The sequence below is a fragment of the Manacus vitellinus genome, unplaced genomic scaffold (genome assembly GCF_001715985.3).
Source record: "Manacus vitellinus isolate BGI_N305 unplaced genomic scaffold, ASM171598v3 scaffold_41_pilon, whole genome shotgun sequence".
NCBI classification, from domain to species: domain Eukaryota; kingdom Metazoa; phylum Chordata; class Aves; order Passeriformes; family Pipridae; genus Manacus; species Manacus vitellinus.
This window is the reverse complement of record NW_021940545.1, coordinates 4007223-4015347: the sequence shown is the minus strand read 5'-3', so window position 1 is coordinate 4015347 and position 8125 is coordinate 4007223.

The following is an 8125-nucleotide window of genomic DNA, read 5'->3' as shown; positions in this document are numbered from 1 at the left end:
CCAACCATAGCTCCTACAAAATCCAGAATGAAGCTGGACCCCAAAACCAACCATAGCTCCTACAAAACCCAGAATGAAGCTGGACCCCAAAAACCAACCACAACTCCTACAAAACCCAGAATGAAGCTGGACCCCAAAACCAACCATAGCTCCTACACAACCCAGACCAGGTCAGCTGTTTGCCTTTCTGGTCACCTTGATCATACAACCTTAGCAAAGATGGAGGAGTTTTTTGAAAGTCAGCTGCTGCCTTTCTCTGATGGGCTCTTGCAATGTAAATTAAACACATAAATTAAACTTCCAGCATTCCCCAAACATCCTACCCTGTAACTGGTCAGAATTAGAACCTCAGCCTCCCCGTTCCCACATGGAAACCTCCAGACTTAGCACTTCCCAGGGGGGAAGCAGCAAAGGCAAGTCCATAAACATCTCAGAGAAAAATGACAACTGTCTGCCTGCACAACAACAGAGCCAAGACAGATTTAAAAAGGCAATAATATCCATCTCCTTAATCACCTCCCTCAGCTGAAAGTCAGAACAGGCTGCCTTAAATTTCAGCTCCGAGTGCTCTTCACAGGATACACATCATCCCCCATGAATCAAATGGATCCATTTCATTTTTTCCACTTCAAGTGGCTGGTGAGTTCAACTTTGGCACTCCAACAAAAGGAGCCTCCCCTGCCAGCGTGCACAGGGCTCCGGGAGCACAGCGAGGTGAAGGCAGTGGAAACTCATTTATAAAGCAAGTTTTGCAGCACTGAGAGGATGGCTGAGCTTCACCCCTGGATTTCAGGTGGCATTTGTGTGTGTGACGTGGTGTTCAGCTCACAGCAGGCCGGGGCACAGAGTGGGACAAAGGTGGCAGCTTTTTCATTTTCTCGCTTCGTTTTTTGGGATTTACAGCAGCAGAAATCAAGTGGCTTGATTTCTGCAGGGGATCTTGCTGAGGTTTCCACACCTCCAGGAATATAAAAGCCTCTCTCTGAGGATGTCATTGTTCTGCTGAGGGTTCCCCAAGCACTTTGCAAGGACTTGGAACAACGTGGGAAGTCAACAGGCTTCCCCCAAGGAGCTGCTGGGATTTAGGGGTTCCCCAAGTAGCCATGAGCATCCCCAGGAGCCAGGGGATCCCAGATGGAGTATTTTAAGTGTGATCACCTTGGTTTGAACAACCATGGTATAATGCAACTATTTCATCTGACAAGATTGAAAAAGATTGTAAAATCAAAGCATGATTGTTCATCATCCCCTCTGAAAGAGCTCACGGGAAATGTCATTAAAACTAACACTTTGATTTTGGATATATTGGCACTTCACTACCCAAATTTCCTTATCCAGAAATCCCCAAGCAGCTTTATCTGCACCAACTGATTTTTAACTTTCACCTGAAAACATCTACAGTTTGGTGAGGATTTTTTTTTTCCCCATCCCTTTCCAAACCACTTCCTGATAGCTGATTTATTCCAAGAACTCTCCTGTCTTCTTAATATCTCCCTTATCCTTTCTTTGCCTGTTGGTAACTTGTCTTGGCTTATCCTGCTGAAGTAGTTTGCAGGGTCACAGCGAGTGTCAGGGGATGTTTGTCTTATATCCCATGAATTTAAAAGTACCTTGTCCTGCAAGTGCTCTTGTCTATTTATGTGGCTACATCACCCCTTTAACTGTGCCCCACACCACTGCACATCATCCTTTTCCCTTTTCATCAGCCCTTTTAGTGATTTAGGAGTTTTTAAGGTGTCTGGGTGAATTCACACAGCTCCACATCACTCCAGACCTCGGAGTAACAACCTCAGTGCCTACCAGGGAAATGAAAGCTTTTCACTTCTTAGGGAGGTAAATACAATAAATACATATATATAAATACACATCTCTCCATAAAGCTTTCATGCAAGCAGAGCTTTGTCTTGTGTTTACTTGCAAACCACTTTAAAACGTGTTCCTGCCATAAATACATAATTGTAAAAGAGTCAGCAGGACTAAAACTCTTGGTATTGAGTGCTACACCTAGTGGTAAATGTTTGCAGGATTTGTAGCTTTTTTTTTGACATTTAAACAAACAATTACATACAAACAACGTGGAGAGAAACGAGTCACAATACCCAGAGAGCAGGGGAGATAAAACCACTCCAGATGCTTACACAGGGGGCCTACTCTTCTATCAGCATGCAAGAAATTTATGCAATTAAATTATAATCATTAATGAATAAAAGCTATACATCAGGAGAAAAAGCCCAGCTGCTTCAGATGCAATTTGAACATAACAAAGCAGGAGTAATAAATGGTGTTTTGCCATTCCTGCTCCGTGGCACGAGGAGATGCTGGATTACACTTGCTTATTTACCAGGCTGCTGACCCACCAAAACACTGAAGGTGTCTCAGAGAAAATATGTCAAAGAAAGAAAGAATAAGATGCAAAGGGCACAGCACTGCACACCTGGGGGGCTTAAAACAGATTTTCACTATGAACCTCAGCAGAAATTCATAACTCAAAGAGTGAACACACATTTTAAATGCAGCGTCTTTAAAGACAGATATTTACCATGCATATATTTGAAAACAGAGCAGGCTTAATGCAACAACACTTCTTTATATTTTGCATTAAATAACCATGGGACAAAACCCTGCTTGGAACAGGCACCTGCATTCCCCCTCACCAAGGGAGTGTCACAGCACTTGGATCCAGAGTCACATCTCCTCTCACTGGAGTAGTGACCTTTAAAAATCTCTTCTGCAGAGCACTGAGTGCTCAACTCAAACCAGAAGTTCTCCTTGCAAATAACTTGTTAAAAAAAAAGAAAAAAAAATAATAAGTTCAGGAGTAAATCTCAAATCTCTGCTCTCCTTTAGTAGCAGCTTATCTTCCTTCTGCTTGAAACTTCCAGGGGACAATAACTGAAGAGCCTTCTTCCACCTGAATGCCCCTGTGTCACAGGAGCAGAGCCCTCAGTGCAGCCCAGAGTGATGCAGAGCTCTCAGATACAACACAGGTTTTGCCCTGAAGTTGTACCTGCAGTTTGCACATCCCAGCCTGCTCCATAACCCTCAGTTAACAAAGTGTTCCCTAAACACTTGGCATCTCCAGCTGGATAAATAAAGCACCTGTAGCCTGAATTTTCCAGGTCCTGGGGATGCTCAGGTGTTGAAATGTCCCTTCTTGCATCAGAGCCTTTCAACACTGCTGGGAACTGGAGGGGTTCAGCAGGGAGAGCCTGAATTCCACAGGGCTGGAATACAGGGATGCACAGGCAGCTGGGAGCCTTCACTTCCCGACATCCCAAATGCTCCCCCCTCCCACTCACAAATGAGGGTTTGCAGTTACGTGCTCAAGGTCATACATGGAAATCAGTGGAAGGGATGAGAACATCAATCAGGGATCCCAACTGCCAAGAGCAGCCAGGCCCAAAAACTCCACATGGCATCACTTGTACAGGATGTCAGACAGGACACAGAGTCAGGGCAGGACAGGTGGGAAGGGAAGAGACAGAGGGATCCAAAGCTTCCCCTCTCTTCTCTCCATCAAAAGCTCAGCAAGGCAGAGCCAGTGCTGCTGCTGCAGTCAGTGCTGCTCTCTTGCCAGCTGGAAGGAGACACAGGTTTCATGGGTCTGAACTCTTAAGTAACACTCCAGTTTCCAGCTCCCATCTCCTGAGGTGCACAAACACCATCCAACTCACTCTGGACATCATTTCCTTTCCACATTTCTCTATTTTCAAACTGCTGAGCAATAGAAATGCTTTTAGCAGCCATTTCCACATGCTTGATGTACTCCACAGTCTCTAAAAAGATTTCCTAACAACCCAAGCTTATCTAAATCACTTGCTGGTGGTGTTGTTAACATGCAGAAGTTGAGCAAGTGATTAAAGAGGAAACAACTGGTGGGTGTCTGATATGAAATGAGCTTCCACATCTAAAAGGACCGAGTGAGTTCCTGTCCATGTCAGAAAACAAGTGAGCAGCAGGTTTTTTGTGGTCCCCACAGAGAGGCCATGGCTTGGGCAGACAGGGAGGATGGTTGGAGTGTTGGGCTCCTTTCCCTTTCCATTCTGAGGCCAGGGAACAGCTCCATTTATAAGGTGGGATGAGTTCATACATGACTGGAACAGTTACAAATACATGAGCATCTCTATATTAAACCACAGAATCATTTAGCTTGAAAAAGCCCTCCAAGACCACCAAGTCCAACCCTAAGCCATGTCCCCAAGTGCCACATCCACACAGCTTTCAAGCAGTAAAGAGTTTATCCTGATAATTTATTGCTTATAACCATTTCTGATATATAATGTATGCTGCTATTACTCCTCCTGCATAGAGTCCATTATCCTACCATGGGAGAAACTCTACAAATACAGAATTATACACAGACTGGGAGGTTTTGGAGCAAAGACTCCCATTATTCCCATGGACTCATATCCACTTTGTGTTTAATGTTAACTCTTGGCTCACTTCAGGTGTTCAGAGCAACCTGTGTTAAACAGAAAGCAGGGATTCTGGGGACTAGATGTGGCCTTTAGTTTAACCAGAAGGAAAACAGGGAAGGCAAAGATGATGGCAACATATTTAAAGGGTTAAGTGGTACAGGGAACAGTCAGGAAAATGCTGCTTCATTGCCTGGATCATATCTGTGTGATGGGCACTGGGGAGACTTTGCAGCACAGGTTCTCTTGTGTTGTGGCACTTCCCTGCACCTTTTAAAGCCTTTGAACCCAAAACACTCTGCAGAGCCCATCACACATGAGTTCCAGGCACAGCTCCATCATGGAATTACTTCACCTGGAATTACAGGCACACCAGCCATCAAAGGCAAATCACTTTTCCACTGCATCGTGTTTTCTTATTGATAAAGAGATTAGAGATTTAAACCAATTTTTTTTTTTTTCCTTAATCTCACCCTCACGTGTAGTTTGAGAATTAGAGGAAGATTTAGTGCCAGTATTATCCTGACAGATCTCAGCCTAACTTCCAGGCATCCTGTATATTAAAGAAACCAGAAATCTTTTATGATACCGGAGACATTTAGACAGCTGACACTTGCACATCCTCAGGAATATACAATCATCATCACTTCAGGCAGTCAAGCTTTTCAGGCAATAAACTATGATTTGCCTTCACTAAACCATGATTTGCCTCCACTAAACCATGATTTGCCTTGTCCTTCACCTGCAACAGTAATTTAATCCACTTCACTCAATTTAGCAACAGCCCTCTAAAAAGAAGAGCTGGGAACCCAGGTTATTCATTAAGAAAAGAGTTTGAACTTGTACTGGAGAGGGAAAGCAATCCTAAGTAGTTAGACAATATTATTCAAAATTTCAAGTGTCTAAACTACAAGCTCTGCAATGGTGGGGGGAAAGTAATCGTGGTATAAAAATATTCCAAGGACAGCAAATATTCAATGTATACACCAAACATGTACAAACACGTAACAAGATGATGAGATTGAGCACTTTGGAGTCAAAGACTCCACAGAGAGATGGTAACCCCCACAATGCTAATTTAGCCTTTTTTTTATACCTTTATGTCTGATGTTAATTTTACTGACAATTAATACACCAAGATTTGCATATCACAGAGCAGAGAGGGACGGGAAGCACTGCACAAGTGACACGTGGTTGTTTAAAATTCCTAAAGTAATGCCAGGGTGAAATCCCTGACTCCTTTTTCCCTTGTCAAAAGGTGACATTTCTGTGAAATTTTAGGGGAACTCCAGGAACTTTGTTCAGTTGTGATGACAGAAGTGTGGAATTTCAGGGCACGATCACTCCAAATAAATGATATCAAAGCACGGGACATAGGGATGAGTTTCACATGGAGTTTTGGGGATTGTCCAGTGCCAAGATGTCCTGGAAAACCACGGCACAGTGGTTCACATCTCACTGCCCACTCCTGCCAAGCAAAACAAGCCTTGTAAGCTGAAAGAGCAGAGGAAGCTGCTCAAGCATCACCTTGAGCAGGTCCATCCCTGATTCCTGCTTTGCCCTCATCCCAAATCCTGGCCGTGCCTGGAGCTGGAGAGAATATTTGGGAGGAAAAAAATTGGAATTGACTTATAAAGTCAATTTGTTTGGGAAGGAAATGGGTTATCTCTGAGTTATAGCAGGTGCCAAAGCTCAGGAGTTCTGCAGGACATGGTCACACCAGGGGAAACGCAGGGGTTCAGCCCAACCAAAATGGGCATAGAACTTAAATTAACGCCTGAATATTTAGGGATAGGACACAGTCACCCCCAGTTTGATACAAGGTGGTTGTTTGGTGGAGCAGGGACACCCTGAACTGCCCCACACCAGCACAGGATAAATCCAACCACAGGTGTGGGACCAGCAATAAACCCCTGTGGGACACTGCAGTGTCACCCTGCTCAGTCCCAGACTGGAACTGGTCAAGGAAGAGGAAAATCTGAACTAATGAGCTCCCCTGCACCCAACCTGCTCCCACGAGCAGCCATTCACTGAGTATTCCTGCCCTGCATCCTTTAGTAACCCTATTATCCACGTTTTCCCATTGTCTGCAGTTCCAGCCACTCCGTTCCTGTGGACAATGAAAACCAGACTGCACTGTGGTACCTTTCTTGACACTTTAACACCCACCCCTTTTCCTTTCTCTCCGAAGAAAGGGCAGAACAAAGTTCAAAAAATAAAATTAAATAAAAAAAAAAAAATCCCCCTATCTCGGGTTCTGACCCCGAGCTCTGATCTGCCTGGGCAGTCCCACAGCCCCACCAGCTAAACGACCTGCCAGTGAAAAAGAACTAAATACGTGTCTACAGATTAAGCTTTTATTTCGCAGTTAATTAATTAATATTTCCATAAACATATACACCTCTCTTCCCAAAGTTCTGGAAGTCAGCACATTTTTTCCACGGCAGACTGCTGTAGCTCCTTTTCTCCTCTCCCCCCTCCCCTTCAAACTTTATAATAAAGCCCCAAAAGTTCACATAATGTCTGGCTATTGTTTCTCTAAAGAGGAATTCTCCTCCCCGCCTCCTTCTTTCTCTGTATCTCTGAGGCACCACATGGCACAATAAGAGCCCTTTCATGTTCAAGACTCAGAGTCGTTGCTGTGGTAACTCACCCAGCCTCACCGAGTATCCAAATAAATAGTGAAAATTAAAAAATCAGAGACCCACTGGGTCTGGCTGCAATCTTATCTTCCCCACGATGGCTTCGAGGGACGCTAAGAAGCCAAATAATAACCTTTTGCCCAGATTAGTCACCTAAAAGTGTCGATTATTGGAGACAGAAGGACATTTGTGCTGTTCCAACAAGTATTTGGCTGAGCCGGGAGCACAAAGACAGGGAAGACGCAATGCAGAGCACAAGTAGCCAGTGGCATCAGGATTCTGCTGGGGAGTTTTTAACCACTTGCAGACAGATTTCTCCCCCTTCCCCTCCCTCTCTCCGTAACAGCTTTGGGTCTCAGGAAAGCCTTTTGAAGGATTTTATCCAGCGGGCAATAAGTGTCATTAATTGCTACCTTGCAGGAAATGCTGCCACAAAGAGAAAGCCATGCTTTCCCTAGGAAAAAAAAAAAAAAAAGGGGTTTTTTTTTTTTCTCCCCTCCCTCTACGTGCCGAGACAAGCCACCGCTTGAGGCCCCCAAGTATCTGCTATTATCAGTTAAGTCACGTCTAGTGCCAGGCAAAAGGTCATTTCAGGTCATTCTGGAGATGAAAGGAAGGGGTAATGTATGTGAGAATGCCTGAACTGGCAAGCGAAGAGAAAAAAAGGGCGAGGGGGTGAGAGAGAGAAAAAAGGGAGGAAGGAAAAAGGATGCGAGACGAGGAAGGGAAGGATAGAAAGAGGGAGGGAGAAGATGAGAGGATGATATCAGACTAAAAAGGAATGTTCTTATTGCCAGGAAACAAATAAAAGACTGAATCGCAGCACCTCTGCTGACACGCTGTGAACTTGATTCCTCATCAAATAAAAAGGCTGCCACGTTTTCCGGGGTCATCTCTTTAATTCATTCCTTCAATTAGGTTTTTCTGGCTCTCTTTTTTTTTTTTTTCCTCCCGCACCTTAACTGCTGAGAAAGGCAAATGCTTAAGGGAGACAGGACTATCCATTGTCTGGGGTGTCTGCTTCAGCTTCCTTTGTCTGGGAATTATAAGAGAGAGGTAGAGGCTGCT